This window comes from Idiotropiscis lumnitzeri, unplaced genomic scaffold (assembly GCF_059441095.1).
Source record: "Idiotropiscis lumnitzeri isolate Australia: NSW breed Sydney's pygmy pipehorse unplaced genomic scaffold, RoL_Ilum_1.0 HiC_scaffold_26, whole genome shotgun sequence".
Classification (NCBI taxonomy): domain Eukaryota; kingdom Metazoa; phylum Chordata; class Actinopteri; order Syngnathiformes; family Syngnathidae; genus Idiotropiscis; species Idiotropiscis lumnitzeri.
The window spans coordinates 237,915-251,159 of NW_028283564.1; positions in this window are offsets into that span (position 1 = coordinate 237,915).

The following is a 13,245-nucleotide window of genomic DNA, read 5'->3' on the forward strand; positions in this document are numbered from 1 at the left end:
TTTCTAAGTGTTGCAATATCTCATGAAGGAAATACTGGACAATCAAATTAATGACTTTCCAGGCTTCAGGATGCCTTTCTACACTATATAAAGGTGGAAATGTACATTGGAAACGTTTGGTTTAGCTGTTATAAAAGTTTGGTTTTTTAGTGCTGTAAATGCATTTTCAGCTCGCGCTGTACACATTTGCTATGAGAGGCATTATCTCATAAGGGAAATATTGGACAATCAAATTAATGACTGCCCAGGCTTCAGGATGTCTTTTTACACTATATAAAGGTGGAAATATACATTGGAAACGTTTAGTTTAGCTGTTAATGAAGTTTCGTTTTTTTAGTGCTGAAAATTCATTGTCTGCTGGCGCTGTACACTTTTTCTAAGTGTTGCAATATCTCATGAAGGAAATACTGGACAATCAAATTAATGACTTTCCAGGCTTCAGGATGCCTTTCTACACTATATAAAGGTAGAAATTTACATTGGAAACGTTTGGTTTAGCTGTTATAAAAGTTTGGTTTTTTAGTGCTGTAAATGCATTTTCAGCTCGCGCTGTACACATTTGCTATGAGAGGCATTATCTCATAAGGGAAATTTTGGACAATCAAATTAATGACTGCCCAGTCTTCAGGATGTCTTTTTACACTATATAAAGGTGGAAATATACATTGGAAACGTTTAGTTTAGCTGTTAATGAAGTTTCGTTTTTTTAGTGCTGAAAATTCATTGTCTGCTGGCGCTGTACACTTTTTCTAAGTGTTGCAATATCTCATGAAGGAAATACTGGACAATCAAATTTATGACTTTCCAGGCTTCAGGATGCCTTTCTACACTATATAAAGGTGGAAATTTACATTGGAAACGTTTGGTTTAGCTGTTATAAAAGTTTGTTTTTTTAGTGCTGTAAATACATTTTCAGCTCGCGCTGTACACATTTGCTATGAGAGGCATTATCTCATAAGGGAAATATTGGACAATCAAATTAATGACTGCCCAGGCTTCAGGATGTCTTTTTACACTATATAAAAGTGGAAATTTACATTGGAAACGTTTGGTTTAGCTGTTATAAAAGTTTGGTTTTTTAGTGCTTAAAATGCATTTTCAGCTCGCACTGTACACATTGGCTATGTGAGGCATTATCTCATAAGGGAAATACTGGACAATCAAATTAATGACTTCCCAGGCTTCAGGATGCCTTTTTACACTCTATAAAGGTGGAAATTTACATTGGAAACGTTTGGTTTAGCTGTTATAAAAGTTTGTTTTTTTCGTGCTGTAAATGCATTTTCAGCTCGCGCTGTACACATTTGCAATGAGAGGCATTATCTCATATGGGAAATATTGGACAATCAAATTAATGACTGCCCAGGCTTCAGGATGTCTTTTTACACTATATAAAGGTGGAAATTTACATTGGAAACGTTTAGTTTAGCTGTTAATGAAGTTTCGTTTTTTTTAGTGCTGAAAATTCATTGTCTGCTGGCGCTGTACACTTTTTCTAAGTGTTGCAATATCTCATGAAGGAAATACTGGACAATCAAATTAATGACTTTCCAGGCTTCAGGATGCCTTTCTACACTATATAAAGGTGGAAATTTACATTGGAAACGTTTGGTTTAGCTGTTATAAAAGTTTGGTTTTTTAGTGCTGTAAATGCATTTTCAGCTCGCGCTGTACACATTTGCTATGAGAGGCATTATCTCATAAGGGAAATATTGGACAATCAAATTAATGACTGCCCAGGCTTCAGGATGTCTTTTTACACTATATAAAGGTGGAAATTTACATTGGAAACGTTTGGTTTAGCTGTTATAAATGTTTGGTTTTTTAGTGCTGTAAATGCATTTTCAGCTCGCGCTGTACACATTTGCTATGTGAGGCATTATCTCATAAGGGAAATATTGGACAATCAAATTAATGACTGCCCAGGCTTCAGGATGTCTTTTTACACTATATAAAAGTGGAAATTTACATTGGAAACTTTTAGTTTAGCTGTTAATGAAGTTTCGTTTTTTTAGTGCTGAAAATTCATTGTCTGCTGGCGCTGTACACTTTTTCTAAGTGTTGCAATATCTCATGAAGGAAATACTGGACAATCAAATTAATGACTTTCCAGGCTTCAGGATGCCTTTCTACACTATATAAAGGTGGAAATGTACATTGGAAACGTTTGGTTTAGCTGTTATAAAAGTTTGGTTTTTTAGTGCTGTAAATGCATTTTCAGCTCGCGCTGTACACATATGCTATGAGAGGCATTATCTCATAAGGGAAATATTGGACAATCAAATTAATGACTGCCCAGGCTTCAGGATGTCTTTTTACACTATATAAGGGTGGAAATTTACATTGGAAACGTTTAGTTTAGCTGTTAATGAAGTTTCGTTTTTTTAGTGCTGAAAATTCATTGTCTGCTGGCGCTGTACACTTTTTCTAAGTGTTGCAATATCTCATGAAGGAAATACTGGACAATCAAATTTATGACTTTCCAGGCTTCAGGATGCCTTTCTACACTATATAAAGGTGGAAATTTACATTGGAAACGTTTGGTTTAGCTGTTATAAAAGTTTGTTTTTTTAGTGCTGTAAATACATTTTCAGCTCGCGCTGTACACATTTGCTATGAGAGGCATTATCTCATAAGGGAAATATTGGACAATCAAATTAATGACTGCCCAGGCTTCAGGATGTCTTTTTACACTATATAAAGGTGGAAATTTACATTGGAAACGTTTGGTTTAGCTGTTATAAAAGTTTGGTTTTTTTAGTGCTGAAAATGCATTTTTAGCTCGCACTGTCCACATTTGCTATGTGAGGCATTATCTCATAAGGGAAATACTGGACAATCAAATTAATGACTGCCCAGGCTTCAGGATGTCTTTTTACACTATATAAAGGTGGAAATTTACATTGGAAACGTTTGGTTTAGCTGTTATAAAAGTTTGTTTTTTTAGTGCTGAAAATGCATTTTCAGCTCGCACTGTACACATTTGCTATGTGAGGCATTATCTCATAAGGGAAATACTGGACAATCAAATTAATGACTTCCCAGGCTTCAGGATGCCTTTTTACACTCTATAAATGTGGAAATTTACATTGGAAACGTTTGGTTTAGCTGTTAATGAAGTTTCGTTTTTTTAGTGCTGAAAATTCATTGTCTGCTGGCGCTGTACACTTTTTCTAAGTGTTGCAATATCTCATGAAGGAAATACTGGACAATCAAATTAATGACTTTCCCGGCTTCATGATGCCTTTCTACACTATATAAAGGTGGGAATTTACATTGGAAACGTTTGGTTTAGCTGTTATAAAAGTTTGGTTTTTTAGTGCTGTAAATGCATTTTCAGCTCGCGCTGTACACATTTGCTATGAGAGGCATTATCTCATAACGGAAATATTGGACAATCAAATTAATGACTGCCCAGGCTTCAGGATGTCTTTTTACACTATATAAAGGTGGAAATTTACATTGGAAACGTTTAGTTTAGCTGTTATAAAAGTTTGTTTTTTTAGTGCTGTAAATGCATTTTCAGCTCGCGCTGTACACATTTGCTATGTGAGGCATTATCTCATAAGGGAAATACTGGACAATCAAATTAATGACTGCCCAGGCTTCAGGATGTCTTTTTACACTATATAAAGGTGGAAATTTACATTGGAAACGTTTGGTTTAGCTGTTATAAAAGTTTGGTTTTTTAGTGCTGAAAATGCATTTTCAGCTCGCACTGTACACATTTGCTATGTGAGGCATTATCTCATAAGGGAAATACTGGACAATCAAATTAATGACTTCCCAGGCTTCAGGATGCCTTTTTACACTCTATAAATGTGGAAATTTACATTGGAAACGTTTGGTTTAGCTGTTAATGAAGTTTCGTTTTTTTAGTGCTGAAAATTCATTGTCTGCTGGCGCTGTACACTTTTTCTAAGTGTTGCAATATCTCATGAAGGAAATACTGGACAATCAAATTAATGACTTTCCAGGCTTCAGGATGCCTTTCTACACTATATAAAGGTGGAAATTTACATTTGAAACGTTCGGTTTAGCTGTTATAAAAGTTTGGTTTTTTAGTGCTGTAAATGCATTTTCAGCTCGCACTGTACACATTTGCTATGAGAGGCATTATCTCATAAGGGAAATATTGGACAATCAAATTAATGACTGCCCAGGCTTCAGGATGTCTTTTTACACTATATAAAGGTGGAAATTTACATTGGAAACGTTTGGTTTAGCTGTTATAAAAGTTTGGTTTTTTTAGTGCTTAAAATGCATTTTCAGCTCGCACTGTACACATTTGCTATGTGAGGCATTATCTCATAAGGGAAATACTGGACAATCAAATTAATGACTTCCCAGGCTTCAGGATGCCTTTTTACACTCTATAAAGGTGGAAATTTACATTGGAAACGTTTGGTTTAGCTGTTATAAAAGTTTGTTTTTTTCGTGCTGTAAATGCATTTTCAGCTCGCGCTGTACACATTTGCAATGAGAGGCATTATCTCATAAGGGAAATATTGGACAATCAAATTAATGACTGCCCAGGCTTCAGGATGTCTTTTTACACTCTATAAAGGTGTAAATTTACATTGGAAACGTTTAGTTTAGCTTTTAATGAAGTTTCGTTTTTTTTAGTGCTGAAAATTCATTGTCTGCTGGCGCTGTACACTTTTTCTAAGTGTTGCAATATCTCATGAAGGAAATACTGGACAATCAAATTAATGACTTTCCAGGCTTCAGGATGTCTTTTTACACTATATAAAGGTGGAAATTTACATTGGAAACGTTTGGTTTAGCTGTTATAAAAGTTTGGTTTTTTAGTGCTGTAAATGCATTTTCAGCTCGCGCTGTACACATTTGCTATGAGAGGCATTATCTCATAAGGGAAATATTGGACAATCAAATTAATGGCTGCCTAGGCTTCAGGATGTCTTTTTACACTATATAAAGGTGGAAATTTACATTGGAAACTTTTAGTTTAGCTGTTAATGAAGTTTCGTTTTTTTAGTGCTGAAAATTCATTGTCTGCTGGCGCTGTACACTTTTTCTAAGTGTTGCAATATCTCATGAAGGAAATACTGGACAATCAAATTAATGACTTTCCAGGCTTCAGGATGCCTTTCTACACTATATAAAGGTGGAAATGTACATTGGAAACGTTTGGTTTAGCTGTTATAAAAGTTTGGTTTTTTAGTGCTGTAAATGCATTTTCAGCTCGCGCTGTACACATTTGCTATGAGAGGCATTATCTCATAAGGGAAATATTGGACAATCAAATTAATGACTGCCCAGGCTTCAGGATGTCTTTTTACACTATATAAAGGTGGAAATATACATTGGAAACGTTTAGTTTAGCTGTTAATGAAGTTTCGTTTTTTTAGTGCTGAAAATTCATTGTCTGCTGGCGCTGTACACTTTTTCTAAGTGTTGCAATATCTCATGAAGGAAATACTGGACAATCAAATTAATGACTTTCCAGGCTTCAGGATGCCTTTCTACACTATATAAAGGTAGAAATTTACATTGGAAACGTTTGGTTTAGCTGTTATAAAAGTTTGGTTTTTTAGTGCTGTAAATGCATTTTCAGCTCGCGCTGTACACATTTGCTATGAGAGGCATTATCTCATAAGGGAAATTTTGGACAATCAAATTAATGACTGCCCAGTCTTCAGGATGTCTTTTTACACTATATAAAGGTGGAAATATACATTGGAAACGTTTAGTTTAGCTGTTAATGAAGTTTCGTTTTTTTAGTGCTGAAAATTCATTGTCTGCTGGCGCTGTACACTTTTTCTAAGTGTTGCAATATCTCATGAAGGAAATACTGGACAATCAAATTTATGACTTTCCAGGCTTCAGGATGCCTTTCTACACTATATAAAGGTGGAAATTTACATTGGAAACGTTTGGTTTAGCTGTTATAAAAGTTTGTTTTTTTAGTGCTGTAAATACATTTTCAGCTCGCGCTGTACACATTTGCTATGAGAGGCATTATCTCATAAGGGAAATATTGGACAATCAAATTAATGACTGCCCAGGCTTCAGGATGTCTTTTTACACTATATAAAGGTGGAAATTTACATTGGAAACGTTTGGTTTAGCTGTTATAAATGTTTGGTTTTTTAGTGCTGTAAATGCATTTTCAGCTCGCGCTGTACACATTTGCTATGTGAGGCATTATCTCATAAGGGAAATACTGGACAATCAAATTAATGACTGCCCAGGCTTCAGGATGTCTTTTTACACTATATAAAGGTGGAAATTTACATTGGAAACGTTTGGTTTAGCTGTTATAAAAGTTTGGTTTTTTAGTGCTGAAAATGCATTTTCAGCTCGCACTGTACACATTTGCTATGTGAGGCATTATCTCATAAGGGAAATACTGGACAATCAAATTAATGACTCCCCAGGCTTCAGGATGCCTTTTTACACTCTATAAATGTGGAAATTTACATTGGAAACGTTTGGTTTAGCTGTTAATGAAGTTTCGTTTTTTTAGTGCTGAAAATTCATTGTCTGCTGGCGCTGTACACTTTTTCTAAGTGTTGCAATATCTCATGAAGGAAATACTGGACAATCAAATTAATGACTTTCCAGGCTTCAGGATGCCTTTCTACACTATATAAAGGTGGAAATTTACATTGGAAACGTTTGGTTTAGCTGTTATAAAAGTTTGGTTTTTTAGTGCTGTAAATGCATTTTCAGCTCGCGCTGTACACATTTGCTATGAGAGGCATTATCTCATAAGGGAAATATTGGACAATCAAATTAATGACTGCCCAGGCTTCAGGGTGTCTTTTTACACTATATAAAGGTGGAAATATACATTGGAAACGTTTAGTTTAGCTGTTAATGAAGTTTCGTTTTTTTAGTGCTGAAAATTCATTGTCTGCTGGCGCTATACACTTTTTCTAAGTGTTGCAATATCTCATGAAGGAAATACTGGACAATCAAATTTATGACTTTCCAGGCTTCAGGATGCCTTTATACACTATATAAAGGTGGAAATTTACATTGGAAACGTTTGGTTTAGCTGTTATAAAAGTTTGTTTTTTTAGTGCTGTAAATACATTTTCAGCTCGCGCTGTACACATTTGCTATGAGAGGCATTATCTCATAAGGGAAATATTGGACAATCAAATTAATGACTGCCCAGGCTTCAGGATGTCTTTTTACACTATATAAAGGTGGAAATTTACATTGGAAACGTTTGGTTTAGCTGTTATAAAAGTTTGGTTTTTTAGTGCTTAAAATGCATTTTCAGCTCGCACTGTACACATTTGCTATGTGAGGCATTATCTCATAAGGGAAATACTGGACAATCAAATTAATGACTTCCCAGGCTTCAGGATGCCTTTTTACACTCTATAAAGGTGGAAATTTACATTGGAAACGTTTGGTTTAGCTGTTATAAAAGTTTGTTTTTTTCGTGCTGTAAATGCATTTTCAGCTCGCGCTGTACACATTTGCAATGAGAGGCATTATCTCATAAGGGAAATATTGGACAATCAAATTAATGACTGCCCAGGCTTCAGGATGTCTTTTTACACTATATAAAGGTGGAAATTTACATTGGAAACGTTTAGTTTAGCTGTTAATGAAGTTTCGTTTTTTTTTAGTGCTGAATATTCATTGTCTGCTGGCGCTGTACACTTTTTCTAAGTGTTGCAATATCTCATGAAGGAAATACTGGACAATCAAATTAATGACTTTCCAGGCTTCAGGATGCCTTTCTACACTATATAAAGGTGGAAATTTACATTGGAAACGTTTGGTTTAGCTGTTATAAAAGTTTGGTTTTTTAGTGCTGTAAATGCATTTTCAGCTCGCGCTGTACACATTTGCTATGTGAGGCATTATCTCATAAGGGAAATACTGGACAATCAAATTAATGACTGCCCAGGCTTCAGGATGTCTTTTTACACTATATAAAGGTGGAAATTTACATTGGAAACGTTTGGTTTAGCTGTTATAAAAGTTTGGTTTTTTAGTGCTGTAAATGCATTTTCAGCTCGCGCTGTACACATTTGCTATGAGAGGCATTATCTCATAAGGGAAATATTGGACAATCAAATTAATGACTGCCCAGGCTTCAGGATGTCTTTTTACACTATATAAAGGTGGAAATTTACATTGGAAACGTTTGGTTTAGCTGTTATAAAAGTTTGGTTTTTTAGTGCTGTAAATGCATTTTCAGCTCGCGCTGTACACATTTGCTATGTGAGGCATTATCTCATAAGGGAAATACTGGACAATCAAATTAATGACTGCCCAGGCTTCAGGATGTCTTTTTACACTCTATAAATGTGGAAATTTACATTGGAAACGTTTGGTTTAGCTGTTATAAAAGTTTGTTTTTTTAGTGCTGAAAATGCATTTTCAGCTCGCACTGTACACATTTGCTATGTGAGGCATTATCTCATAAGGGAAATACTGGACAATCAAATTAATGACTTCCCAGGCTTCAGGATGCCTTTTTACACTCTATAAATGTGGAAATTTACATTGGAAACGTTTGGTTTAGCTGTTAATGAAGTTTCGTTTTTTTAGTGCTGAAAATTCATTGTCTGCTGGCGCTGTACACTCTTTCTAAGTGTTGCAATATCTCATGAAGGAAATACTGGACAATCAAATTAATGACTTTCCAGGCTTCAGGATGCCTTTCTACACTATATAAAGGTGGAAATTTACATTTGAAACGTTTGGTTTAGCTGTTATAAAAGTTTGGTTTTTTAGTGCTGTAAATGCATTTTCAGCTCGCGCTGTACACATTTGCTATGAGAGGCATTATCTCATAAGGGAAATATTGGACAATCAAATTAATGACTGCCCAGGCTTCAGGATGTCTTTTTACACTATATAAAGGTGGAAATTTACATTGGAAACGTTTGGTTTAGCGGTTATAAAAGTTTGGTTTTTTAGTGCTTAAAATGCATTTTCAGCTCGCACTGTACACATTTGCTATGTGAGGCATTATCTCATAAGGGAAATACTGGACAATCAAATTAATGACTTCCCAGGCTTCAGGATGCCTTTTTACACTCTATAAAGGTGGAAATTTACATTGGAAACGTTTGGTTTAGCTGTTATAAAAGTTTGTTTTTTTCGTGCTGTAAATGCATTTTCAGCTCGCGCTGTACACATTTGCAATGAGAGGCATTATCTCATAAGGGAAATACTGGACAATCAAATTAATGACTTCCCAGGCTTCAGGATGCCTTTTTACACTCTATAAATGTGGAAATTTACATTGGAAACGTTTGGTTTAGCTGTTAATGAAGTTTCGTTTTTTTAGTGCTGAAAATTCATTGTCTGCTGGCGCTGTACACTTTTTCTAAGTGTTGCAATATCTCATGAAGGAAATACTGGACAATCAAATTAATGACTTTCCAGGCTTCAGGATGCCTTTCTACACTATATAAAGGTGGAAATGTACATTGGAAACGTTTGGTTTAGCTGTTATAAAAGTTTGGTTTTTTAGTGCTGTAAATGCATTTTCAGCTCGCGCTGTACACATTTGCTATGAGAGGCATTATCTCATAAGGGAAATATTGGACAATCAAATTAATGACTGCCCAGGCTTCAGGATGTCTTTTTACACTATATAAGGGTGGAAATTTACATTGGAAACGTTTAGTTTAGCTGTTAATGAAGTTTCGTTTTTTTAGTGTGAAAATTCATTGTCTGCTGGCGCTGTACACTTTTTCTAAGTGTTGCAATATCTCATGAAGGAAATACTGGACAATCAAATTTATGACTTTCCAGGCTTCAGGATGCCTTTCTACACTATATAAAGGTGGAAATTTACATTGGAAACGTTTGGTTTAGCTGTTATAAAAGTTTGTTTTTTTAGTGCTGTAAATACATTTTCAGCTCGCGCTGTACACATTTGCTATGAGAGGCATTATCTCATAAGGGAAATATTGGACAATCAAATTAATGACTGCCCAGGCTTCAGGATGTCTTTTTACACTATATAAAGGTGGAAATTTACATTGGAAACGTTTGGTTTAGCTGTGATAAAAGTTTGGTTTTTTAGTGCTTAAAATGCATTTTCAGCTCGCACTGTACACATTTGCTATGTGAGGCATTATCTCATAAGGGAAATACTGGACAATCAAATTAATGACTTCCCAGGCTTCAGGATGCCTTTTTACACTCTATAAAGGTGGAAATTTACATTGGAAACGTTTGGTTTAGCTGTTATAAAAGTTTGTTTTTTTCGTGCTGTAAATGCATTTTCAGCTCGCGCTGTACACATTTGCAATGAGAGGCATTATCTCATAAGGGAAATATTGGACAATCAAATTAATGACTGCCCAGGCTTCAGGATGTCTTTTTACACTATATAAAGGTGGAAATTTACATTGGAAACGTTTAGTTTAGCTGTTAATGAAGTTTCGTTTTTTTTTAGTGCTGAATATTCATTGTCTGCTGGCGCTGTACACTTTTTCTAAGTGTTGCAATATCTCATGAAGGAAATACTGGACAATCAAATTAATGACTTTCCAGGCTTCAGGATGCCTTTCTACACTATATAAAGGTGGAAATTTACATTGGAAACGTTTGGTTTAGCTGTTATAAAAGTTTGGTTTTTTAGTGCTGTAAATGCATTTTCAGCTCGCGCTGTACACATTTGCTATGTGAGGCATTATCTCATAAGGGAAATACTGGACAATCAAATTAATGACTGCCCAGGCTTCAGGATGTCTTTTTACACTATATAAAGGTGGAAATTTACATTGGAAACGTTTGGTTTAGCTGTTATAAAAGTTTGGTTTTTTAGTGCTGTAAATGCATTTTCAGCTCGCGCTGTACACATTTGCTATGAGAGGCATTATCTCATAAGGGAAATATTGGACAATCAAATTAATGACTGCCCAGGCTTCAGGATGTCTTTTTACACTATATAAAGGTGGAAATTTACATTGGAAACGTTTGGTTTAGCTGTTATAAAAGTTTGGTTTTTTAGTGCTGTAAATGCATTTTCAGCTCGCGCTGTACACATTTGCTATGTGAGGCATTATCTCATAAGGGAAATACTGGACAATCAAATTAATGACTGCCCAGGCTTCAGGATGTCTTTTTACACTATATAAAGGTGGAAATTTACATTGGAAACGTTTGGTTTAGCTGTTATAAAAGTTTGTTTTTTTAGTGCTGAAAATGCATTTTCAGCTCGCACTGTACACATTTGCTATGTGAGGCATTATCTCATAAGGGAAATACTGGACAATCAAATTAATGACTTCCCAGGCTTCAGGATGCCTTTTTACACTCTATAAATGTGGAAATTTACATTGGAAACGTTTGGTTTAGCTGTTAATGAAGTTTCGTTTTTTTAGTGCTGAAAATTCATTGTCTGCTGGCGCTGTACACTCTTTCTAAGTGTTGCAATATCTCATGAAGGAAATACTGGACAATCAAATTAATGACTTTCCAGGCTTCAGGATGCCTTTCTACACTATATAAAGGTGGAAATTTACATTTGAAACGTTTGGTTTAGCTGTTATAAAAGTTTGGTTTTTTAGTGCTGTAAATGCATTTTCAGCTCGCGCTGTACACATTTGCTATGAGAGGCATTATCTCATAAGGGAAATATTGGACAATCAAATTAATGACTGCCCAGGCTTCAGGATTTCTTTTTACACTATATAAAGGTGGAAATTTACATTGGAAACGTTTGGTTTAGCTGTTATAAAAGTTTGGTTTTTTAGTGCTTAAAATGCATTTTCAGCTCGCACTGTACACATTTGCTATGTGAGGCATTATCTCATAAGGGAAATACTGGACAATCAAATTAATGACTTCCCAGGCTTCAGGATGCCTCTTTACACTCTATAAAGGTGGAAATTTACATTGGAAACGTTTGGTTTAGCTGTTATAAAAGTTTGTTTTTTTCGTGCTGTAAATGCATTTTCAGCTCGCGCTGTACACATTTGCAATGAGAGGCATTATCTCATAAGGGAAATACTGGACAATCAAATTAATGACTTCCCAGGCTTCAGGATGCCTTTTTACACTCTATAAATGTGGAAATTTACATTGGAAACGTTTGGTTTAGCTGTTAATGAAGTTTCGTTTTTTTAGTGCTGAAAATTCATTGTCTGCTGGCGCTGTACACTTTTTCTAAGTGTTGCAATATCTCATGAAGGAAATACTGGACAATCAAATTAATGACTTTCCAGGCTTCAGGATGCCTTTCTACACTATATAAAGGTGGAAATGTACATTGGAAACGTTTGGTTTAGCTGTTATAAAAGTTTGGTTTTTTAGTGCTGTAAATGCATTTTCAGCTCGCGCTGTACACATTTGCTATGAGAGGCATTATCTCATAAGGGAAATATTGGACAATCAAATTAATGACTGCCCAGGCTTCAGGATGTCTTTTTACACTATATAAGGGTGGAAATTTACATTGGAAACGTTTAGTTTAGCTGTTAATGAAGTTTCGTTTTTTTAGTGCTGAAAATTCATTGTCTGCTGGCGCTGTACACTTTTTCTAAGTGTTGCAATATCTCATGAAGGAAATACTGGACAATCAAATTTATGACTTTCCAGGCTTCAGGATGCCTTTCTACACTATATAAAGGTGGAAATTTACATTGGAAACGTTTGGTTTAGCTGTTATAAAAGTTTGTTTTTTTAGTGCTGTAAATACATTTTCAGCTCGCGCTGTACACATTTGCTATGAGAGGCATTATCTCATAAGGGAAATATTGGACAATCAAATTAATGACTGCCCAGGCTTCAGGATGTCTTTTTACACTATATAAAAGTGGAAATTTACATTGGAAACGTTTGGTTTAGCTGTTATAAAAGTTTGGTTTTTTAGTGCTTTAAAATGCATTTTCAGCTCGCACTGTACACATTGGCTATGTGAGGCATTATCTCATAAGGGAAATACTGGACAATCAAATTAATGACTTCCCAGGCTTCAGGATGCCTTTTTACACTCTATAAAGGTGGAAATTTACATTGGAAACGTTTGGTTTAGCTGTTATAAAAGTTTGTTTTTTTCGTGCTGTAAATGCATTTTCAGCTCGCGCTGTACACGTTTGCAATGAGAGGCATTATCTCATAAGGGAAATATTGGACAATCAAATTAATGACTGCCCAGGCTTCAGGATGTCTTTTTACACTATATAAAGGTGGAAATTTACATTGGAAACGTTTAGTTTAGCTGTTAATGAAGTTTCGTTTTTTTTAGTGCTGAAAATTCATTGTCTGCTGGCGCTGTACACTTTTTCTAAG